At 50.6% G+C, this 25,654-nt stretch overlaps 1 protein-coding gene and 1 long non-coding RNA gene across 3 annotated transcripts in view; one reads left to right on the top strand and one right to left on the bottom strand.

Annotated features, from left to right (window-relative positions):
* Window positions 1-25,654, bottom strand: part of WWOX (WW domain containing oxidoreductase) — a 914,788-nt gene that overhangs the window by 166,266 nt on the left and 722,868 nt on the right. The gene's annotated exons all lie outside the window — the stretch shown is intronic.
* LOC138418373 (uncharacterized) lies at window positions 625-15,180 on the top strand. The gene is made up of 3 exons (XR_011248525.1): window positions 625-957; window positions 8,727-8,812; window positions 14,196-15,180. It is a non-coding gene; the product is annotated as an uncharacterized lncRNA (long non-coding RNA).

Genomic DNA, 25,654 nt, shown 5'->3' with positions numbered 1-25,654 from the left:
CAGCGCCTTCTCTTCCTTAGTGTCTTGATCTTATTAACCTCGTTTGTAGGGAATGTCTCTCTGCCCATCTCCCCTTTTCCTACCCAGCAAACTGGAACAACGGTTCACTAATGAAAAGGATGATAATAACAGCTAATGTCGGTAGATGGCTTTCTACCGTGCCTGGCCTGTCTTTTAAAGCTGTACTTGTATTACTGATGCATTTAGTCTTCCTTACCACCTGGTGGTGGGTAACATTTGTTGTTGTTTAGTCTCTAAGTTGAATTCAGCTCTTTTGCAACTCCAAGGACTTCAGCCTGCCAGGCTCCTTTTGTCCATGGGATTTCCCAGGCAAGAACACTGGCGTGGGTTGCTATCTCCTTCTCCAAGGGATCTTCCTGACCCAGGGATCAAACATGCATCTCCTGCATTGGCAGTCGGGTTCTTTCACCACAGAGGCACCAGGGAAGCCTGGTGGGTAACATTATCATCCCCACTGTACACATGAAAAAACCGAAGCACAGAGAGATTACGTTCTTGCTCTGGGTGGTGCAGCTAAGAAGGGACAGGCGTTCATCAGTCGTCTCGTGAATACCAACTGTGAATACACAGTGCAGATGAGATAAGAAAGGCGGGCCTGTTGCCAAGTCTCAGACGAGAAATCCTAGTGGCTAGTTCCTCTCCTCTGTGGGGTCAGTAGAGAAGCGGGAGGCTAACCAACATGGACTGTGTGCTTGGTGTAGCCAGAATTACCCACTGGAAAAGACCCTGATGCTGGCAAAGACTGAAGGCAGGAGGAGAAGGGGACGACAGAGGATGAGATGGTTGGATGGCATCACGGACTCAATGGACATGAGTGTGAGCAAACCCTGGGAGATGGTGAAGGACAGGGGAGCCTGGCGTGCTGCAGTCCACGGGGTCGCGAAGAGTTGGACACGACTGAGCGACTGAACACCACCACCTTTATTAGCTATATGAGTAAGTACAGAATCACCCTGTGAATTAAGTGTACACACCCTTGTTAGATATATGAGAACACTGGATCAGAGAGGTTGCCTGACTTGCCTGAAACCGTCACCTAGTTGGTAGCGGGCTCGGTTTTAAGTCTACGGCAGAAATTAAACTCAAGTCTTCTACCTTTTCTCTTTCCTCTTGACCTCTGAGAGCTGGAGTCTGCCCCTCGGGCTATCTGCAGAACAATTGAGCTTTCCAGAGCACAGCCCCTAGCTTACCCCACACACAAGGGGCTGCTCCCTAGCTCAGAGAAATGCAGGATATCAGCTTGTCTTCTTCTCTACTTCCCCCCAGCCCCGAAGGGGCTATTTTGAGCCTTGTGTCATTCCAACTTTTGATTTGGATATTTCCATTCCCCTTATTTGCATAATGAATCATACCGCCCTTGGGTCTATGGGGAACAAAAAAATAAAAATTCAAAGCACTGTATTTAGCACATAACTGGTTGCTGAAAATAGGACCGACCCCAGTTTATAGCTCTCCAGAATCAATCACTTTCTGGTTGATTTCCTGTGGAGGAGGCAGCCTGCATTGACCGGGTGAGCGTCATATATTTGAAACAATCTCTTTGGCTTTGAAGTGGTGGCGGCTTATAGACATGACCTCGATTCTGACAATTATCTATTTAATTGGATCAATACGGACAGCCCACTCCCCCGAACCACCGATTCAATTAATCAGACCATTGTCAAATCCCTTCTCCTCGTGGGTCTGTGTAGACACAGACCAAGTGGCAATTTCTCCCAAGATAGGCATGGGAGTCAATAATCGGCTTTTGGATCAAGTATCTGATCACTCACAAATTATACAAATCACATTGATTACTGACAAATCATAATGTTTACGGAGCACTATTTGGCTTTGGTGCCTAGGTATTTAATTAACAACTATCAGATGTAATTTATGCCATTACAATGACCAGAAAATGGTTGATTGTTGGTTTTACATAGTGGAGCAAACATTCTGAGATTAGCCTTGGCGAGGACAAAGCAGGTGAGAGCTCAATGATGGAAACGAAATCAAAGGTCTTCACCATGTTTAATCCAGAACTCTGCCTCTCACGAGAAATTGACATCTTTTTGCCCGAGTGGCAGGTAGAACACATGACTGATTTTTGTTTCCCTTTTTGCTCTGACTACCAGGAAACTCGAGCTTCCCCAGTGGCTCATCGGGTAAAGAACCCGCCTGTCAATGCAGAAGACACCAGAGATGCAGGTTTGACCCCTGGGTCAGGAAGATTCTTCTGGAGAAGTAAACAGCAACCCTCTCCAGTATTCTTGCCTGGAAAATTCCATGCACAGAGGAGCCTGACGGGCTACACAGTCCATAGGGTCACAAAGAGTTTGACGCAACTGAGCGTGCACGCACAGGACAGGACCAGAATACTCAGAGCCAACCCTTTAGTGCAAACGCAATGTTTTGGCATACTGCAGCCTAAATACGCACTCTAGTTCATTTTACCTGGTTTTTATTTCTACAAATACTTTATGACATCTTTTCTATCTCTAGATTACTTTTTAGCAAGTGATGACCCACAGACCAGATCCAGATCACCAGTCTATTTGTTACAGTCTAAAAATGTTTTGCTAAGCAGACAGGGGGAAAGTGAAAGTTGCTCAGTCGTGTCAGATTCTTTGTGACCCATGGCCTGTAGCCCCCCAGGCTCCTCTGTCCATGGGGATTCTCCAGGCAAGAATACTAGAGTGGGTTGCCCTGCTCTCCTCCAGGGGATCTTCCCCACCCAGGAATCAAACGTGGGTCTCCTGCACTGCAGGTGGATTCTTTACTGTCTGAGTAAATAAACAAAAATCAAAAGAAGAACATAACCCCAACCACCCACGAAATTCAAATTTTCGTGTCCATGAATAAAGTTTTATTGGAATACAATCTGACCTACTGATTTACACATGGCTCTTTTTTTGTACTACCAGGACAGAGCTGACCAGTTTCAACAGTGACCACATGGCCTGCCAGGTCTGAAACACAAATTTACTATCTGGCTCTTCACAGAAACAGTTTGCTGACCCCTGCCCTAGGCCACCTCCAAGTTTTGTGGACCAGGCATGGCGTGGATGGACAGCTAATCAGACAGGAAACCTAGAGGCAAACTACCAACTCAGCCTGTGGTTAATGTCAGTGTCTACGTTACTCTTTCTAATAAGCTTCGGAGGTAAGGGGGTCCAAAATTCAGGTTTCTGAGGACAAGCACCCCTTGAGAAGAAATACACGAGCCACTGGGTCCATTTTCAGAGTACTGGGGTGACTGCTCTGAGGCCTCCAAACCCCAAAGGCCAGGTGACAGGCCCACTGCTCCAGAAGGCCATGGGTCGAACGAGGACTCCTTCAGACGGTGGCGGCGGGGATGAGCGTGGATGGAGACGTGGGAGCAGGAAAGCAGGGACACCAAACACGAGGAAGGGGACTGACTGCTGGGCATGGCCCTGCGGAGAGGCCACGCTGACCACGAAGCCTGGGAGAGTAGGAGCCAGTCTGGGAAAAGATAAAACAGTGAGAGGATGAGAAGAGATACCAAGATGGAAAAGGGGCACGTCACTGAAAGTCGGGCCACGTGACCTGAAGCTCCTTTTGAAAAGCAGGGGGTAAGGCCATCATCTAAGAATGACTGGATGGGCCAAGGCGGGCCTGGAGTCTGGGGAAGAAGGCAAGATCAGAAACAGGAAGTTCCTGCTCATGGGAAAGAGAATGGGCATGAGGCAGGAAGAGGATGCAGGGAATAAGAACCTCCTAAACGTGACTGCACCTCTGCCCCTCTCCGGGGGCAGACACGGGGGGGGGGGGGCGGGGAGCTGAAGAGCAGCTTCAACCGCAATGGGAAGACAGCATCCCTGATACTTCATCACACCACAGTGGGGTAGGTGGTGTTACAGAAACCTTCAGTCCCTGCTAGTAAAGCCTTTCTTTCTCCAACGTTCAGGGCCTTCTGATATGATGGTCGGCTTCATCCGAATATTTAAAAGACAGCTTGGAAATGGGGAAAATACAGAGAAGCATCTCATGGCACCTCGTGTTTCCAGCTCTTGCTGTAGATGAAAATACCAAACCCAACCAGCAAGCCGTGAGCCGAGCTGAGCCTCTTCCTGGGGGCATCTTCGCTGTCCATCTGCTGTGGGTTTACTCCAGGGAAACTCACTGCTCACTGGAAGGAAAACCAAGAAACTGATGCTTACCAAGGACCTACTAGGCAGGTGACACTCAGAAATTCTTGAATCCACAAGGCTGCTTGAAAGGAAATAAACATCCCTATTTTACAAGCAAGGGAGAAGGAACTTCAAGAAAAATCAACTAACTTGCTGAAGATCACACAGCTGGAAAAACACAAAAACTGGAATTTTGAAGTGAACATTCGTCTGGCTCCAAAGTCTTGCTTTTCCTCCTTAGCTATGAGGCCCATGATCCATGCCCTGTTCTCCCTCCAAGGCCAGAAGTCTGTACCCAGAACACAGCAGAAACCCAGGGAAGGGGCTGCATACCATAACCATCCAACCACAAAACACAGAGCGTCCAATGACCTCTTATCCATCAGATTTAGGGGGACCGGTGCCACTTGGTCATCCGTTTTCTGCCTTTCTGTCTTTGATCACTTGCAGTGCCTTTGACCGGAGGATACATCTTTCTCCTCTTCCTCACGAAGCCTTACAGCCTCCCCCTGGGGGCAACCATGGTTATTCCCTAAATAAACACTTGCCGGAACAGTTGGCACAAAATAAGGACTTGTAAAAGAGAACTGGATAAATGTATTTTGAACAAGGGCTTCCCAGGTGGCGCCAGTGGTAAAGAACCTGTCTGTCAATGCAGGAAACGTAAGAGACACAGGTTCCATCCCTGGGTGGGGAAGATCCTCTGGAGGAGGGCAAGGCGACCCACTTCAGCATGCTTGCCCCGATAATCCCATGGACAGAGGAGCCTGGCAGGTTACAGTCTATAGGGTCACACAGAGTCAGATACAACTGAAGTGACTTAGCGTGAACAAACACACAGGTGCATGTTGAACAAAAGTAGGCGCTAGAAAGAAATAAGAATATACCGTGGGACACTGGAATCAGACAAACCCTTATTAGAACCCACTTGCTGGCTGTGCACAAGTGAAGAAAGTGATTTAATTTCTGTACTTCAGTTCTCCCACCTCTGGGATTAGAATAGTAGCATCTCCTCTGAAGGAAAGCTGTAAAGCAGAAGTCTCGGGAATTCAGGAGTTGCTCAGTAAGCAATGGCCAGGAATTGGGACGCTTTTGCCAAGTCAAGGATGCTCCAGGTGAAAACACCTGGGCAGCTGCAAAACCTTAGAAGGATTTGCAGCTACTTCTGGATTCCCTGAGCGCTGTGCACGAGCAACATTTATTATTTTTTCCCCCTCAAAGCATGGAAAATTGAGGGGTGATCCAGGAAAACACAGACATCTTGAGAACACTGAAAGGCTCCAAAGCGTGTTTCCGTTTGGAGACGTAGAAGACAGGAAAACATTCATAACGTGTCAGTGCCCGAGGGCTGGTGGAACCCTCCCCAGGAAAGCATCTTTGGGGATAAATCATGATGCCGGCACAGCGTGTGCAGCCCCGTGTGTCATAACAACCCCTCCCATGACCACCTATCAAGATTGACAAAATCCAGGGCCTCCCTGAAATAGGACCGAGTCTTCCCAGGAAGAGACCTCCGTCTCTGCCAGCTCCAAGACCCAACTTGAGTCGAAGTGAGGAAATGCGGGTGATTGCTCAGCTCCCTGGGGGCTCTTGGAAATTGACAGGTGGTAAATTACTGCCCAGGGAGCAGATCGCATGCCAGCTGACAAAGGACGAGGGGGAAACATCCTTACAGGTTGTCCAGCATCCTCTTTTCCCTGTGGAGGAGGTGTGTGGCTCATGCCACCGGACCCAGAAACCCAATAAAAAATATGTGATTATAAACACCTGGGAAGCAGGCAGCACAAGAATGAAAGAGGGGGATAAAGAGGACCCCTGCCTTTCTCGTGGAGCAGGCAATTTGGCTAAAAAAAAAAAAAAGGAAGAAATGGGATGATAAAAGTCACAAATGAACCTGCAGTGGCTTTGTTTCCGGGAGCTCCCATGTGACTTCAGATTGGTTCTCCAAGTCAACTTCGGTGGACTAATACATCCACCCGCCAGCCTGGGGGGAGACACAGACCCTGGAGCCGCAAGCCTTAACCCTCAGCAAGTTGGCAGAGCGGGACAAGTGAGGACAGGTGGGAACCAAAATAACAGGCAGTATCCCTGGTCGCCAACACCGTGGATAGGATGAGCTCGTGACTGATGACGGAGGTTTGAGTTACTTGATGGAAACCTTGCATTTTACTCAAGAAAGCTGCACTGAGACAAAGAGGAAGTTAAAAAGGAAAAAAAAAAGAGAAAAAAGACAACTCCAGGGAAGATAAAGAGTCACCAGAACTGAGGAGGGACAAGGTGGGGGTGGGAGCGGATCTGCGCAGTCAGACACATCAATCCCCTTCTCCCTACTCCCTTAACCTGAGGGCTAAGCGGACCCCAAGGAGGACAGATGAGGTGCCCATCCCCCGGGAGGAGGCAGGGATGGGCTCCCCCTGCACCCCAGATGCAGAGTGCCCCGAGGGCAGGGCAGGAGCAGAGGACGCAGACAGGTGGGTAGCTGACGGAGCGCTGATGCAGGGCCATCAAGGGCCTGCTGGCTGGTGCCGCTTGCCTTATGCCTTCCTTCCACTGTACACCATGCTGGAGGCGTGTGACCTGGAGGAAAAGAGGACTTGGAGCTGAACGGCGGCCGACTATATCCCAGGGGCTGGCTGGCCGCCGGCTTAGCAGCCGGCAGCGTTATTTCCTGTCCTGTGGACCCTGTAGCTCTCTGCACGCACCATGTCTTCGGCCTGGACTTCCCCTGCAACTCCAGCACCCCCCACCACACCATTCATTCCCATAATCAGCGACTGAACACAGCCATCTCTCGGTGTGAAGCTGCACGGCCCAGCACAGTGGCCACTGGGCCCCGGTGGCTCTGGAAATTGATCACAACGAGACATAATTAAAATGCAGAGGCTCCGTCGTGCCGGCCCCACGCCAAGTCCTCTGGAGTGGTGAGCGGCGGCCGCGTTGGATGGAGCAGGGAAGGAAGACGCCCACTCCCTGCAGAAGGCCCCCTGGACCTTGCCGGCTGAGAGGAACTCCCTGCTGCCTGCCTTGGCCGTGATGGTGAACCTCAACGTGGTAGCCAGAGGGTCTCCTGGACGACTCAGAAACGCCAAGGTCATGAGGACAGATGGCAGCAAAGAGGCAGGCCCAGGTAGGGGGAGACTCAAGTGTCATGAAAACCAAACGCAAGGTGATTCTCAACTGGGCTCTGGGTCAAACAGCAACCAAAGCACGAAAAGGACAACTGGGGAAATCTGAATACGACTGACAATTACTGGAACAGTGTTAATTTTCTTGGGTATGATGAGGAAGAGAGGAACTGCAAGAGAGATTTAAAGACAGAAACAAGAATGGAGGGCTGGGTCGGCCCATGGGGGTCCATGGGGTTGCGAAAGAGTTGGAGAGCACTTAGCAACTAAACAGCAACAACAGTCTCGGGGGGTCCTCTCCCGTATAGCGTGGACCCGGGTTGCAACACCACATTTCTTTGTATGAAGGTCTGACTGGTGTCTGCAGCGAAAGTTCCCCAAAGCCGTATCTACGGTTTCCTTTGTACTCAACCACTCTCTCCTGCCCTGACCCAGTTCTTAGCACCCAGTTAGAGACTAGTGCATATTTAACGGAGAAGGCAATGGCATCCCACTCCAGTGCTCCTGCCTGGAAAATCCCATGGACGGAGGAGCCTGGTGGGCTGCAGTCCATGGGGTCGCTAGGAGTCGGACACGACTGAGCAAATTCACTTTCACTTTTCACTTTCATGCATTGGAGAAGGAAATAGCAACCCACTCCAGTGCTCCTGCCTGGAAAATTCCATGGACGGAGGAGCCTGGTAGGCTGCAGTCCATGGGGACGCTAAGAGTTGGGCACGACTGAGCGACTTCACTTTCACTTTTCACTTTCTTGGAGAAGGAAATAGCAACCCACTCCAGTGTTCTTGCCTGGAGGATCCCAGGGTCGGGGGAGCCTGGTGGGCTGCTGTCTATGGGGTCGCACAGAGTCGGACATGACTGAAGCAACTTAGCAGCAGCAGCAGCAGCAGCAGCATATTTAATACCTGAGTGGAACAACCACAGCCCCCTTTGAGCAGCAGCCCCAGCCACCCAGACTCCATAAGCCCTGCATTCATCTACAAAGAACAGGACAATCTTGGAGGCTAGACAGCTCAAACCATTCACAGTGTTCCAGTGCGCGGCATTCGCATCATATTCCTGGTTTCATGAAACAGCTCCAAGGAGCCCACAAGGTGATCACTACTGCGCAGCCACCGTGATCACCTCCTAAGTCCCGCAAGAGCGAGGTGGCCGCTATGTCACCTCCCCTGGCCAGCTCCATCAATTCCTCCAAATAATACAAGACTTGTTGGCAATCAAGTTAAAACAGGCTTACTGGTGAATAAATCTGACCCTGAATCAGGACAACTGCCTTAACGTCACGGAGCTGACTCAATACCTGGCCAAGCCATACCTTTTTTGTTTCGTTTTGCTTTTGAGAAGGTCGGGGACATTTTGAGCTTGCCCCTCTGTACATGTGCTGTTCATTACATCAGCGTGGCTCCATTTGAAGTTCCTGGCACTCATTCAGTTCCCTTCTGGTCTCCAGATGCAGGTGGAAGCTCTAGAGGCGGGAGGACAAAGCCTGGGACAGGTGCAGTCACCTGCACTCCTCCAGAGGTGGCGAATAGCAAGGTCAGTGCCTTCAAGTGGAGGATGAGGGAGTGGGGAGGGGGAGAGGGGAGAGAGAGGAAGGGGAGGGGACGTCCAGCCTGATGCTGCAAGCATCATGGCCCTGGACCTGAAGCCCAGCTGTCCTTCAGTGGCCTTGGGCAAGTTGCACTAAGCTTCTGAGTCTCAGTTTCAACATCTGTGATGTGAGACTATCACAGACTGTGGGAGACAGGATTCTAAAAGGCTCCCCTAGATTCCCACCTCCTACAACATACACCCGTACAATTCTCTCAACTGCTAAGACCCAGAAATAGGGGACAGCTAGCTCCTGAGACTGCAATTATGCTTCCCAACGGAGGTGGATGGATTTCACACATGGAATTAAGGTCCTGAAGCAGTGAGCTTGGTGTTCATCCAAAGGGAGATGATCTTGGGCAGGCCAGACCTAATCAGGTGACCCCTGAAAAGCAACTGAGCCCTCCCTGAAGACAGAGATTAAGACACCCCTGTGGGCTTGGAGGGGCGAACAGTCATGTTGCGATAGCATCTATGGTGGAGCCACGTGGCAAGGACCTGCGATCAGGCTGGAGGGGCTGCGAGCAGTGCCCAGCCACTAGCCAGCAAAGAAACGGGGCCCCCAGTCCAAGGAATTCACTCACTCATTCATTCACACACACGCTCATTCAGTTCTTACAGTGTTTCAGGACCCCAGCCTGATGCTGGATCTTCAGCCCAAAGTTGCTGAACTCCAGAACCACATCTCAGGCACCTGCTGGGCATCGCCCTTGGTTCAATCTCGACACACCCCAAACTCACCTCTCCTTGCTCCCTCTGCTTCTCCTTCCTATCTCAGTCAGCAACACTGTCCTCCTTTCAGGCACGCAAGTTAGGGACCTCCGATTCACCCTGAGTCCTCTGCCCCTCTCCTTGCCCCACCCCACTGGGACCAAGCCCTGCCAATACTGAATCCCAAAGGTCTCTGGAACTGGGTCCCTCCTCTCCATCCGACAGCACACCCTTGGCAAGACACACGAGTTCCCTACTGCTGCCATCACAGAGTACACAAACTCAGTGGTTTGAAAAACTGTACAAAGTTATCCTCTTCAGTTTCTGGAGGCCAGGAGGCCAAAATCAGGTGTGCCGGGCTGACGTCACGGTGTGCGCAGGGCTGGGTCCTTCTGGGCGTTCTTGGGGAGAATCAATTCCCTTGCTTCCCGGGTTTACAGAGGCTGCCTGTACTCCTGGGCTCATGACTCCTTCCCTCTGTCACTCCAGCCTTTTGGTTCCATCAACACATTTCCTAATTCCGTAGTCAAAGCTCCCTCTGCCTCAGCTGTAAGGACCCTTGTGATTACATTCATCCCACTCCCAACCACCCGTCACTCCTCATCTCAAGATCCTTAACTGACTCACACTGAATCCCCTTCTGCTGTATGAGGAGACATTCATGCAACCCAGGGATCAGCACACAGATACCCTTGGGGGGCATGATTCAGCCCGCCCTTGTCATCCCTCCCCCAGATCACTGCAACCGCCACTGACCACCATCCTGGCTCGCCTTCTCCAAGACAGACGGTGGAAAGCAGCCAGTGGTTATTCTGAAGGCCTCAGAACCACTGTTTTCTGGTCCTTCCGTGTGGAACACCTTTCCCCAGCGGACACGATGGCCCTTTATCGTGCTTTCGGGTTCTTCGGGATGCTCGCCTTGATTATTCTGGTTATGAGTCCTCCCCGTTATTATTCTCCCTCGCATTGCCTTGCTGGTTTCACCCATGTCGCTGACGCTTCCTGGGATGTGCGGCTGCCTCCTCCTTTGCCCTTCATGCTCACCAGCGTGTAAGTTCTGTGAGCATAGGGCCTTGTCTGAGCCATTTACTGCTGCACAGAGCCTGACGGGTGACACGTGGACTGTGGGAGGCAGAGTAATGGCCCCCAAGACGTCTGCATCCTAATGCTGAGGGCCTGTGGACATGTTACGTCTCATGGCAAAGGGAAATCCAAGAAGCAGACAGAGCTATGGTTTCTAATCAGCTGACGTTAAAATAGGAAGATTATCCTGGGTTATCCAGTGGATCTGATGGAATCATAAAGGTCCTTAAGAGCGGAAAAGGGAGTCTGAACAGAGAGTCAGAAGGATGGCAGGGTTTGCAGGACTTGGCCTGATGTCACTGGCTTTGAAGGCGGACAAAGGGGGCCCTGAGTCCAGCAGAAGGCCTCTATGAGGTAAAAAGGACAAGGGAACAGGTTCTTACCAAGAGCCTCCCGGGGGGACACAGCCCTGACCGCACCCCAATCTCAGCCCACAGAGGCTCGTGTTAGGCTTCTGCCTTACACAGAGCTGTACGATCACACATCCGGCTTGTCGGAGGCCCTAGGTTTGTGACAGTTAATTACAGCAGCAACAAAAGACTAAACCAGAGCCCCGCGAATATTTGGGGTGAACTGCCTGTGCACCAAAAAAGGCCGAAGGGCGCCAGAAAACACCAGAGGCTAGAGAGGAGAGGGGAAGAATGTTCCCCAGGATTTTCAGAGAGAGTGAGGTCCTGCAGAGAGAGCAAGGCCCCTGGAGCGTGAGGTGACGTGTGTCTGTGGTTCTCAGCCCGTGACTTTGCGGCACTCTGCTACAGCTTGCCGGGACACTCCAACATGAGACCTCTGCCCGTGGCCACAGGCGAGCTTGGTTCTTGTGCCTCTGCCCTTAGGTGGGTAGGAAATGATGCTGGGGAATTAGGCGTTCCTTCACCTCCCACGGCTCAGCAAAGCAGCCGTGGATTTGGGCCCGAGACAGGCTCCTGGGGACCTTAGCTGGGGGAAGGGGTGAGGGGGGCCGGGAAGCCTCAGGTCCACAGGCAGAGAGCAAGGTGATGCTGAGAGCAAAGAGTGAGCCTCAGAGGAGGGCAGGGAGCTTCCCAGCCCAGCCAAGACTCAGTTCCCCTGTTCCAAGGGGGTGCAGAGGGTTAACCGTGCCCATGTGTCCGGCACAGGGTCCGGCACCAAAATGTCCACGTTTATGCTGTTTCTCCTTCTCGCCCACCCACCTCCATTTCCTTCTTTTCTGTTTTCTCTTTCTTTTCTTTAATATTTTGTCCACCTCCCTTTTCTACTACATTCAAGCGAAAACAACAGCAGTTACTTCCTTCTGAAACACAGGAGGAGACCTCTAAAAGCATGAAGGCCAGAAGTAAACCGTGGAATTATACAATGAAAAAAAAAATTACAAAGACTCAAATCTCACCTAGGTGCGTGGCCCCAGTGAACTGGAAGAGAAGTAAGCCCCTGCAGTGCCTTTTTATGACTTGAGGTGTATGGAGTCTCTAATGTAAGGCTAAATATAAAACTAAAACACACACAGCTGGGCTTTCAAGTATTTTCCAAACACATTTAATGCCTTCCCATGAAACTCCCAGAATCCGAGCGGCCCTCACTCTGCACCAGTATAAACAGAAGTCGGGGCGGACGGAACATATGGGCTTCAAAAGGCCATTGAAGACGGATGAGGACCGTGCGCGTGCGCGGGGGGCGGGGGGCTCCAGAGCGCTGCTGTGTGCCCACAGTCACGTGGCGGCCTCACCCTCCAAGGCTGTAACGGGGACCGCAGAGCCCAGCTGGCGGGCCGACGCTAATAGGGTCTGCCTCTGAGCACAGCTTTTTCTGTCTCCCACCTACTCTTCAGCTCTGCTCCTTACTCCTGGGCCAAGGGAAAATGAGAATGATTCAGGTCTGCCTGGTAGACATGAATGGATTCTCTGTTATCCCAGGAATTCTCCCTGGAGGAGGCGGCATCCACCAATCCTGGGCCACTGCCCAGTACTGCCAGGCATCCTTACTCACGTGATAGCTCTACACGCAGAGTCACCTACGTGCTTGGTGTGTCTCTACACTGCACTGGGAAACAGCCCTGAGCGAGCTGAGCAAATCAGGGCCCACGCCCCTAGGGGCCGTCTGCCGTTCGTGGGTAGACGCACTGTCGAGCTGACGGCAGAGCGTGGGCACCGATGTGCAAACAGTCGTACAGGAGTTGGAGCAGGGACGCTGCTGTAGAATGGGCAGCTCTTCAAGGAGCTGACACGTGAAAGAGACCTCGCGGGTAAGGAGGACTGGGCCACACAAAGGTCTGGGGGAATAACATACTTGTCAAATGGAGAAGCAAGACGTCCCCGGTGGTCCAGTGACTAAGAATCCACCTGACGGTGCAGGAGACACAGGTTCGACCCCTGGTCTGGGAAGATCCCACACGCTGCAGGGCAACTGAGCCTGTGCACCCAGCTCCTGAGCCCACATGCCCGTGCTCTGCAGGGAGAGAAGCCAGCAGAGTGAGAAGCCCGCGCAGCGCAGCTGTGGAGTCGTCTTGCTTGCCGTAGCTAGAGCAAGGCCAGCACAGCAAGGAAGACCCGGCATGCCAATAAACAATATTTAAAACGGGGGTGGGGGGGGGTGGGGGGGTGGGGGGCGGAGGAGAAGAGAGCAAAGGCCCATGACAGCTCTAATATCTGCTCCGATTCCCATCCTCCTTTCGTCCAGAGGCAGAGTCTACGCTCTTCCCTGTGAATCTGGTGGCTGGGGGACTGCTCCCCCTGTGTAAGCGGACGTGACGCCCTAAGACATTGGGGCTGGCTCAGAAAAGCCAAGGAGCTCCTGCCCTGTTGCTGAGGAGCTGCCTTATGGGAGTGCAACCATGCTGAGACTACCATGCCAGAGCCCGGCTGAGCCCTACAAGGCACTGGGCATGTGGCGAAAGCCATCTTAGACCCCCCAGAACAGCCCTCTCCCCGATGGAACACCACTACATGAATCCCAGCCATGGCCACGTGGAATGGGAGATCCAGCCAGCCAATTCCTATACAGAGTCCTGGCTCAGAAAATCAGGAGCTCTCGTGAAAGAATCATTGTTTCCACAGCAGACTGTGGGGGTACTTTGTGTCTTAGGGAGAGACACATGAGTGAGGCCCACTGCTGACAGCCGGGAGGGTGAAATGAGACACACACATGAGGTTTCAGGCATGGAGCAGGCTGACAGCAAATGGTAGATCACGTCCCTCTTGCCTCTCGCTCCATGTGACAATAGAGTTTGATTGCCTTTTGGTTTCATTGCCTATTTTTACACAATGCTGCCTTAAATCATAAATTACCAGCAGCTTATCCATGTCTGATTCTTACTGAGCTTTATTGGGCCCTCAAAGTGAGAAGATGACAAACATGTTGTGCGGGGTGGCTGTTCTTTGCTCTCCAGCAAGGAGGGTTCTTGCAGGAGGCTCTCCAGTGGGGAAACAGTGGGGTCTGGGTTGTCTTGTTCCTGACGTGGGCATCAAGGCCCCATGGCACAGACCCCGTGGCAAGCCAGGCGTGCATGCCAGGAAGTTTCTAAATGGTTTTCTGAGCACTATCATTTTTCTTTCCTAAACAGCCTGGATTTCTGAGCTCAAGTGCTTATCTGCATTGAGGAGAACGGACAGCCACCCTCGGCACGTTTCATCTTGGAGGTCTTTCTCCAAATCAGCAACCAGAAGAGGTTGGAGAAATTACTGAACGTGAGCATGAATTTTTGGAGTCAGACAGGCTTTGGTGTGAAGCCTGGATCCTCCCTTTACAGATGGAGTGAGAGACCAGGCATGTAGTTGAACCTTTATAAACCTCGGTTTACTCCTCCATGAAATGGGAATAAACACAGTGCCTCCCTAGGTTGCTTGTGCAGGTTAAAGGAGACAATGTCCCTGAAGCCCTTGACAAAATGAGAGTGCAAAGCAATGGATCTAATAAAAGTGGTCATTGGTAATTCTACTGAGGCAAGAGTTGTCAGATTTAGCAAGTAAAAATACAAGACGGGGGCTTCCCTGGTGGCTCAACGGTAAAGAGTCAGCCTGCCAATGCAGGAGACGCAGGTTTGATCCCTGGTCTGGGAAGATCCGGCATGCAGTGGAGCGACTAAGCCCGTTCACCGCAACTACTGAGCCTGCGCTCCAGAGCACGTGCTCTGCAGCAAGGGAAGTGTCTGCAATGAGAGGCCCACTCATCGCCCCGTGAGAGTAGCCCCCACTCGCAGCAACTAGAGGAGAGCCCATGCATCGATGAAGACCCAGTGCAGCCAGAAAGAAATACATTTAACAATTAAAAAAAAAATACAAGATGCCCGACGACACTTGAATTCCAGATTAACAGCGAATGAGGTCTTAGTTTGGTACATCCCAAATATTCTGGGGGACAGGCTCACACCAGAAGTCACTGTTCATCTGAGATTCAAATTGTGCTGGGCATCCTGTATTTGTTCCTGGATTATTATGCCTGCTATTTATCGTGACTACCCATCTCTATTGCCTAAGTCGGTGGTTCCCCAAGAGCATACCCGCCCCCTCCCCATTTTCTCATCTTTAATAAAATCTTACATCGCTTTGTTTCCTGCCTCCAGCCTCACTGTAGACTGCTGGTGATTAACACAGGCCAGGAGGCTGTTCTACGAGGCAATCCTGTAACTCTTGCTGCAGTTATTACATAAGCAACTCTCTGCAGCCGCATCCCAACTCCGCGGTGGAGAGGCTGCTGTTTGTACCGGTTCCAACCTCCCGCTGCACGGCCACCCCCTCCCACCACACTGCCTCCCCTCTCCCCTCCCTCCGTGGGCCTGAGGTCTGCCTCCCTCTGAAGCCTCCCCCCACCCAGCCCTTGGCTCTCTTTTTCCCCCCACGTAATACAGTGCAGTTTATTACATAAGTGATTTATTGCATGCACCTTAATGTATAAGGAGCAAAACTTGTTTAAAATAAATCCAACTGAGAGGATAATCTCTATGGGCAAAATGTACTTGGACTTAATTTCTCTACTGGGTATTACACACTATATAATTGCCTTAAACAGAAGCTGCACACACAAATTTAGCTTGGCACCGGTATCTGGCTCCACAGAACACTCAAGTTACATGCTGGGTTTTGCTACAAATACTTCACTCCACCAGAAGAAACTCAACAGCATGCCTTAAAGAAATATTCAGCCTAGTTCCCCCTGCTGAGATGGGGGGTGGTGGGGGAGGGGGGCGCTGGATTTGTGTGTGATGGGGAAGGCCTTAGTCCTGGGAGAGGAGGCCGCGCTGCCGCCTGTGTCTAACCAGACTGGGTTGGGGACCTCACCTTCGCTCCTTGTTCAGATGTCCGTCACCCAAATGAAATTGCTGTTCCCTGGCTGGCACCGGATGGGGGATATAAGTTTAATTAAAGCTGATGGAGGCTAGTCCTTCTTTCTCCTGTGGGTGAATTAATCACCGCGTTCATGGAGTCACTGACTTCTTCACTCATTCATTCCTCAGACGCTGAGTTCCTCCCAGGGCAGTGGGGGGTCCTGAGCTGTCGTGGCAACAACAGTGACATACAAACAACGCCCGCCCTTCCTGGGGTGACAGGCGGGTGGGGAGGCGGGCATCAAGGAAGTAATCACCCACAGAATGCACAATGACGAAAGGTGGCAGCGCAATGGAGGAGTGATGCTGGGCGCTCTGAGAGCCCTTGGTGGGGCTGGAGAAGAATCTCCAAGAAAGGTCTGTAGAAGGCGTATGAGTTCCTGACAGCTGCTGTAACAAATTAATCCAAACTGAACGGCTTAAAACCACACAGATTTACTTTGTTGTACTTCTGGAGTCCAGGGGTCTAAAGTGGGTCTCGCTGGGCTACAGTCGAGGTGTCAGCAGGACTGCGCTCCTTTCTGGAAGCCCCGGGGGAGGATTTCTCTCCTTGTCTCCTTCTGTTTCCAGAGGCCACCGCATCCCTCAGCGCATGGGCCCCTCCTCCATCTTCAAAGATGCCAGCCGAGCCTTCTCCCTCTGCTGTCTCTCTGGTCATGACTCTCGGCCTCCCTTTCCCCCCGTTAAGGAAACCTGTGATGACAGCAGGCCCCGGATCATGCGGGACATTCTCTCAATTTTACAGTGCGCTGAGCAGCAGTTTGGATTCCCTCTGCGACCGTAATGCTCCATCTGCTCTGTGACCTGACACATCCCCAGGCGTAGCGATTTGGAGGTGGACGTCTTTGGAGCCACTGTTCGATGGGGTCTAAGGAGCGGCAAGGAGGAAGAATATTTGGCAGCGGCGGGATCTTGTGAGGCAGGTGTTGGCGGTGTGCCGGCGTGGAGGCAGCCGAGAAACCGAGGAAGTGGGGGGTGCAGGGAACTGGGATGGAGCTGGAGGGGTGAGCAGGGTCAAACTCCGGGGGTGTGGTGGGGATCCACCTGAAGGATTCTGGTCTTCAGCCCCAAAGTACGAAGCATTCCTTGATATATCTCTATCAGGGGATAAGAAACTGTTTTGTACTGAATCTAAGAATATTTTGCACTAATAAAAATAAGAATGTCAGTTAAGATATGGGACAGTACTTTCCTATTGCTTAGACTCCCTTATTTTATACTTATTTTATTTTTAAAGAACTCTTTGAGGTTTAACTGGACTTCCCTGGTGGCTCAGATGGTAAAGCATCTGTCTACAATGCGGGAGACCCGGGTTCGAGCCCTGGGTCGGGAAGATCCCCTGGAGAAGGAAATGGCAATCCACTCCAGTCCTGTTGCCTGGAAAATCCCATGGACAGAGGAGCCTGGCAGGTGACAGTCCATGGGGTCGCAAAGAGTTGGACATGACTGAGCGACTTCACTTCACTTCACTTGAGGTTTAATTAGATATTTTGTCATAGATAACCCTTCTGCATACAGTAAAAAATAAAAGTGAGGAAAACATTGGGTATTACTCAAACTTCTTCACAGTAATAAGAATCTCTCTCCCCTGAATAACATCTTAAGTCTTAATTACTGACGCCCACGTTTCTCCATACACTGTCATCTGTGCCATTGAAAGCAAGGGTGATGCAGGCTTTCTTAGGAGAATCCATTATAAAAACAAAGCCCACCGGTGCTGGGCTATCGAGCTGGCGCTACAACTGTGCTGAGCAAACCTACTTTTGCTTCCCACTTCTGCAATGTCGCTATACCCGCTTGGCCCTCCACCCAGCAACCACTTGGTTTCTAGAAGTTGCTGGCATCAGATCTCTGGGATTTCCTTTCACGCTGTTGATACCTACCCCCATAGATTTTGTTCACTGGCACTTCGGATGTTTCTTTATGCAGAGGCAATGACAAAGCATCACTGCTTCTTGCCTCAGGGGGGTCCTTGAGATGTGCACAGACTTCATGGATGTCTTCAGAGAGACACCCTAAGGTCAATGGTCAGATTCGTGCCTTCAAGTGGGCTTTCAATGAAAGACTTGTCCCTACATTTCAAGGTAGAGGTTGACAAGCTTTATGGATAACAAAGAGCCCTTCACTGATGCCAAACACTGCTCTCGGCACTTTCCTGTCCCATCAGGTTATCTAAATCTTATCACAGATTCTGCAGGGAGGAGGTATTATTAATATACCCATTGTACATACTGAGAAACTGAGGCTTAACTAAATTAACTCTTAACAGCACCTAGATCTTTGTAGGAGAGCCAAGATTTGAACTCAAAATGACTCCAGGGATTAACCACCATGCTTAACCACCTCTATTTCTATATATTTGTCTCAGCCCTCCACCAGAAGTCTTCAGTGTCACAGAGTTGTCCAACTCCACAAACACATAGGCAACACCTTCCGTGCAGGCAGGGGACTCTGCTTTGGACCTACGGACAGAACATCCACGGACCCTTCACAAAAGAAGCTCAGACTTCAAGGCAGAAGGTTGCCAGCACTTGGAATGAGAAGGGAGAGCGGACGTGCGTGTCCACACATCGAGGGACACGAGCGCAAGAGGAAAATGTCCCCGTTTGACTTGCATCGTGCCAATTTTTCCTAAAGAATTTTGGACGCTCTTAAACATTAGGCTGCAAAATATTCAGAACTTTTCAGGAAGGCAGCATGAAATCTGCATAGAAAATCTATTCCGGTTTCTACCCCGTGCCCGGTTGACCTTACGATTGCTATCTTCCCACAAACCAGACTGAGTGTTTCCTTCGAGGGGAATAACAGATAGAAAAGGGTCTAAGAGGGATGGGAGGGGGGCGTGGAAAGACATAAATCTGGTGCAAATCCACCATCCCTTAGGCTGAGTGTGTGATCAGTAGCACGAGCCCATTGTACAGGCACCACACTACTCTTGAGCTGAAATCAAGAAAGAACGGAGGACTGTGAAAGTCTAAAAACGAAACAAAAATCTAGAATGGGGAGGTGGGCCCATATGATATTCAGAGATAATAGTGAACCGATTTCTTTTTTAAATTCTGTTAAAGGTGATCAAGATCAGAAAGGAAACAAAAGTTAGTCGCACACCTCATACATTATCTGTAGACACAAAACCTACATTTTCTCCCAAACTGATACTGGGATACTGGGATGATTTTCAGGAGATGATAACCGCCCCCCTCCCCCCCCAAGAAAATGTCCTGCTAAGAGCACTCACTTTGCAATCATTTAAAATTTCATTTCAGTTCGGGTTGGGGGTCTCTGGGAAGGCAGGCAGGGATGGGCGACCCCCTCCTTCTCCCCCAGAAGAAAGCGCCCTGCTCGACACATACACACATGCACACAAACCCCGCGAACATATGCCTGTGCTGAAGAGCAGAAGATGGGAGAAGCAGATGGCGTAATGACTGCGGATCCGACAGCCCGCTCCACGGCCGCGCTGTCGGCAGGCAGGCCCTGCCAGGGACGCACGCTGGAGCCGGGGCTGCCAAGAACAGGTCCACGCCCGGCCCCCCCACCCGCATGAGAGGCTGGTGTTTGAAAACAAGCAAAATGCTTTTTTTTTTTTTTTGCAGGAGCAGCGAGTGAGAACGGGGCTCTGTGGAGTATGCTGCAAACCGGGGGAGTGTTCTGCAAAGCAGTGGCTCTATAAACACGGCCTACTTTGGATGCTTTTCCACACGAGGCGGGTGGGCAACGGGAAGGGGACTGTGGGCAGAACTGCAGAGCACCTCTTTCCATGGGCTGTTTTTTTCCTTTCACTGTACCTGTCCCTGCTGGCCTGATTCACATGGCGGGGGCGGGGGGCGGGGAGCAGTGTGTGATACACACTAGCGTCTCCCTGCATCAATGCAAGCTTAATTCTCATCCATACAGTGATGTAAACGGACCACAGTCTCTGAATCCTCTCTTCTTCTCCCAAGTTCATTAGGGAGGACAGGCAGGTGTGGGGAGCAGCGAAAAGGGAAAATGGAGCTGATAATTACGGATCCTGACCCGTGGGATCCTCCGGTCTCCTGCTAAGGACTCGACGTATGCATCAGCTCCTTGCAGACTCAGCAAACAGTTTTACAGGCGGGGAAGCCAGGGGTCAAATGTAACCAAAAATCAGGAACAAGTAACGGGACTCAGAAGAGGCCAGCCTGGACTAGAGCTCTGTCACAGTCTTTCTGCTTCATTTTTCTGCCTGGCACTTGCTAAGTAAGAAGGCAGAAAAACCATCCATGTGGTACCCAAACCATAAAGTGAGCTCTGCCTTCAAGGGAGCCCTTGGCTATAAATGGGTCTATCATATCACCACAGGATGGCTCAAGCCCACCCTTTTCAAGTTTCCCTCCTGTAACCACAAGTTTTCAACATTTTCAAATGGAGATTTTACTTAAGGAAGATGAGAGTTTTCTTAAAAACAAAAGACAAAAACAAGCTAAGCAGGAGGGGATTTCCCCCAAAAGGGCCATGTTCTCATCTTACTTTGTCCAAACAACTTTTGGGATCTGGTTTTGCATCACCAGTTCCCTCTTCATTCGGTAAAATGAAAAATGTCATTTGTTCAAAGTCCCTGTTTAAGGGAGCCAGCCTCCATCCTCCCTGCAAATCCACAGCAAGCTCGTTAATAAATTAACCCGACTGTCAGAGAGGTATAAATGCAAAATCATTCGGAAATGGTCCCGTTTAAGATCACACAATCCTCCAAACCCACTGCAACATCTTATAATTCCTGCAGGCCACCTCGGATCTCCTTTACACTTGCAATGGTGCCCCTTTCAATTTGCATTTAAAAGACAGTAAATTGCAGGGTTCATAAACATTTTTATAGTGATTTATTGAAGACCAGGATGTCAGTGCTGTTCTTCACACTTTAGCAGTCCTGGGAAGCAAATGCTGGCTCTGTATGCAATCTTGCTGCCCCCATAAACCACACAGGAACAAGCCAGGTTGGAACTTTATCATTTTCTATTCTTTTTTTTCTTTAGGACAGCAGCAACCATATTTATGTCTCAGTTGCGGGGGGGTGGGGAGAGGGGGCGGAAACTCATTTTAATCAGCCTCTAAGTCCTAACTTGGGTTCTGTAATTTTACAAAGAGCTTGGATGGCCACCCAGCAGCGTTCAGGAGTTATTCTCCATTACAGCTGAAGACCACAAAAAGTAAAAAATAAATATGTAAAGTAAAGGAAGCCTTTCTTTTCATCTTCTCATTCTGTGCTCTGGTAAGCACCCTTCTGCAGGGTGGGTTACAGAGAGGAAGTCAGGCAGAGCTGAGGCTGGCCATGTGCTCCCAGATACCTCTGTCCCTCTTTCTTCAGAAGAACTCGGAGCCAGGGCTGGGAATGGGCTTTCTCTTAGTCCGAAATAAAGTGAGCAGAGAGATGCTGCGATCAGGACATACTTGTGCTCCTTTCCAGCCAGCTAAGTCACAAAAGGTGCTGTTCGGGGGGCCAAGACAAGCTGTTTATCTAAGGGCAGAGTGAGCTCTTTGGCGCCCTTTCCACGGGGTGGGGTGGGGGACTTGAACCTTGTCTGTTCTTAAAGGAAAAGGAGAGACACTAAGAGAAAAAGAGAAAGAAAGAAAAATCGGCTTGCACCTTATTTGCCCTTCCAGTGTCCAGAAGGAGTATTTCTTTCTACCTTTTTCACATTATAATAATGGCTCCTGCGCTCCTGAAAAGGGCCCTGGTGCATCGGCAAATGGTGCATGACACGGCGAAACCCCGGGCTTTGTCACACCAGCTCCGCTACAGAGCAAGTCCTCCTCTGCCTTCGTTTCCCTGCCATTAACTGAGATGAAATGAGTTTTTTCCCCCCTTTTGATTCCACCTCCTCCCACCCCCCACCACTGTCTATTACAGTGTGACGAGGCCGTGTTTCCGGGCCCATTATTTCACAGACGGTTCTTTTATTCTGGTTTGGGAGTTTGTGCCTGCAAGGTTATCTGTGCGCAGAGCCGACGCCGCGGTCCTCGTGTTCGTTTCTGAAATCTGATCTCTTGATAAGAACAAGCCCGTTCCCACTGCATTTGTCAGATAAGGAGCTCGGGTGCCCGAGTCGTAATTTTTGTGACTTCAGTCAGGGCTCCCTGTGAAAACACGTCAACTGATAAAATGCAAGTATTATAAAAATAACCTTTGTATCAAAAGTGTCGTCCTATCTCTATTTTTTCTTTTTCTTTTTTTAAAAAAAGCACATTATGTCCTTTTTCACATCAAGTACCTCCCTGTACTCAGATGCCTCTTTCCCCATGTACATTTTTTTACAATGATGTTTTAAATGGTCTTGCTCCCCGGAGGCCATCCTTTGGTGTGCCGGGAGGAAAAAAAAAAAAAAAACCAACAAGAGGGCTAATAAGGAAAGCATCAGCGTTGCGCAGTTTGTCCGAAAGGGGTTCTGATGAATTTCCCTCCAATGGTCTATCACACATGGAGAGGGAACGGTCCCGATCCTGAGAAGTAACCGAATCAGGTTCACGGGGGCTCGGTCCCCTCAGCAGAGTCAGAGAACGAGTAAGGACCAGGATCCAGTGTCCCTCTCTGGGACAGGACTCCGCGGTCAGCCTGCCAGGGAACCACTCGGCATTGTTCCCACAAGCGGAAGCGGCCAAAGGCAATACGCACAGCATCCACCCCTGGTCACGGGACCTGAGCAGGAGAAGGAGATGCCGGCTGCTTCCATCCGGGAAAACTGGCTTCTTGCGGCGTCTGATGCCATCCGAACCGCCCTCCTGCCAAAGGCACCCCCCCGGGCCTGGAGGTGGCCACGGAGCCGGCGGGCGGGTTATAGAAATATTAGCGCCGGGCAGGTTGCTGGAGCCCCTGTGTGTTCCCATCCCCCCCCGGTGGCAGCCACACAAAGACGCGGGTGACAAAACGGAGAGACAGCCACGGGGCCTGCGAGCGGCGTGCCAAGCCGCTTGCACCGCGCAAGGTCCTGTCCCCACCCCTGTTCGGGGCCCCATACACCCGGGCCTGCAGCTGATAACACTGTAATAGTCCTCCTTTGAGGACAGCGGCTCCCGCGCGCTGATTAGTCATTTATCACACCTGGCAGCCCTGCTGAACTATAATTACTCTTCTCTCATCCTGCCTAGCTGTCATGTCCGAGAGGAGAGGCGAGGCAGAGTCCCCCGTTAATGACACATTACCCTCTTGACAAGCACTTAAAGGTTTTATTGTAAATATGCAAGATATAAAACATCCGAGATTCCCTTTTTAATTATAAAAAGCAATTTCAGGGCCTCCCTTCCCCAGCCTTCCCTCCTCACGCCCCCCCACCATAGCGCCTCCCCAACCCCCAAATAGTAAAGTTTTCGGTGCCTTATCCTCTCTGCTTACCGCAAACAAACTGATTTTTCCCTTTGTCACGTAAACTCATTGCTACAAGTTAACTCAGTATCTCTCTGCAATTATCAGACATATTGCCTATGAAATTGGTAATTTAAACACACATCGCATTGCCACAAAAGTTAAATTTCCGCCCCGAAAGAAGGGGAAAATGTGCATTTATATGAAAAATTATATATAAAAAAAGCTGAAAATGCAGCATAAATAGTCCAGTTTTCCTCATCGGAAAGAGAGGGAGGAAGTCATTGAATAATTTTTTTTTTTTTTAAAGATGAGTCTCTGTGGTTAAAAAAAATAGATGGACTTTTTTTTCCCCCCACAAACTAAAAAATTGGAAATTTGTGGCTCGTTAAATCCTGATTGCTTGCTTACAAGGTTTGGGGAGAAAGCCGACTTAGCATTCAGTGACTCCTAGAGCTATTTTTATCCGTCAAGGAGTGTTCAGAGGACACTTCCCTGTGGCCAAGGGCCCCCCACCCCTGCCCCCTGCAAGCCCGCTTCATCTTTCCACCTTCCAGCTGATTTTTAGGTTCTGTGTAACCTTGTTGGTTGGGCCTGAGGCTGCCGTGGGCAAACTTTGATAACAGTCATTAGGATGGAATAAAGGGAAGGGTGGGGAGCTGACATTAATAAAATCTTTCACTCTGGTGGAAAGATAACAAACTATGCAGACACAGAGAACCACTCAACACAAAGGTACATCTGATGCAAAATGGGCTCATCAGCACCCTGTTGGTTTTAGCCACCCTCCTGCGCTTCATACAAGTGTTCAACACACATGCTCATACAAGTATCCACGTGTGTTGGCCTCTGTGCTTCTGAGATTATCATCTTCCAGGTGAGTGAACAGCATGGCCAGCAGCAGCTTTATAGCGTGGGGTTTGGGGTCTAGGAACCAGAGATGAAACTGCAGGGGAAGGACTCTACTTCTGATCTCCTTTGTTCCAGGGGTCACTAGGGCTGAGCTGTCTGATCAGGTCAGCTAAGTGGGTGTGTCCTTCCTCCAGCACCCTGTTTTTGGCTGGACTTCCACAGGCTTTCATTTAAGAGCCTTGCCTTCCCAGAGAAAGGAAAGTCTTTCTTTGGTCAAAGGTCCATGAGACGTTGACGTACAGGCGCAACGGTTAAGGAGCTGACGCGGTATTTGGATATTGTGACTACCAAGACCCAGGAAGGCATACGGTGGCCAAAGCAAAGAAGTGGACATGTAAACAGCTGACCACCTCTGACAGTCGGCCAGGGCTGGCGATGACTCTCCACTCGGTTCCTGGAGACTCGCTGAGGTCTTTGTGCAGAGAAAGGGAGGAACGGGGAGAGCAGGAACAGGCCAGGAGGTGAAAAGGCAGGAGAATCTCCCAAAAGGGAAGTGCCTTGCACAGCTGTGGTTGGTGACTGTCACTGCACAGGACACTGTCCAGGAAGACACAGGAGCTGGCTGTGCAGAAAAGGGACACAAAGACAAGAAGAAAACTGACGTCCTTGAGTTCACGGTCCGGACAGCCCCAGCATGCTTCCTGAAAGAATGGTAGACACCTCAAGGACAGGACGACCCTTCTTTCATTGTCTCTTCACAAATGAGCACATTGTAGGCACAGAGGTTTTCTCAATGAATAAATGAATGAATGAATGAAAGGAAACCCCTGGAACACAGGCAGTGGAAGGAGATACACGAAGGTGTGCTTTCCCAGTCACTGATTTTCATTTTTCCCCTTGCATCCAGTAACGAATATGTACTGGGGATTATTTTGTGGCAGGTATCGCAAGAATAAACGAGACTTAACTGAGATGATTTCAAGACTCTGGGGCCCCGTGGGGACAAGAGCCCAAAGCGGGGGATGATGGCCGTGAAGACAGAGGTGGTGATTAAAGGTAAGGTCTCCTGAAAGCTAACACGGGCAGGGCGATGTGTCAAGCCCTTCGGGACACTTCCTCTTCGCCTTTTTGTTGGGGCTTCATGTCAATGCTCGAAGGGGTAGATCGTAGGGCTTACATCTTACAGAAGGGAAAACTGAGGTCCTAAGGGCTGAAAGAACTTGCCCAAGGGCCTGCTGCTGCTCAGCGGAGGGACCTGGCTTTAGCGGGGACTCTACGATCCCCACACTTCATCCAGGTCTCGCTGCCTCTACCAGATGCGAGCGGGTGGGAAAACCATAGCTTGGCAACAGCTCAGAGGGACTCTCAAGCACGCTGGCAAGAATTTCTCTCAATCTCTTCTCTGACTTTGATCTCAAGGGCTGAGTCTGCGGTCACTGACTTGGAGAATCCCTTCTGTTCCTTTTCCACCTCAACGTCTCCTCCTCGGGAAGCTGAAGGCTGCCATGTTTGAGCTCATCCCCAGAGC

The sequence above is a fragment of the Ovis canadensis genome, chromosome 14 (genome assembly GCF_042477335.2).
Source record: "Ovis canadensis isolate MfBH-ARS-UI-01 breed Bighorn chromosome 14, ARS-UI_OviCan_v2, whole genome shotgun sequence".
NCBI lineage: Eukaryota > Metazoa > Chordata > Mammalia > Artiodactyla > Bovidae > Ovis > Ovis canadensis.
Note: the sequence above shows the minus strand (reverse complement) of the source record. Positions and strands in the feature narration are given on the sequence as shown.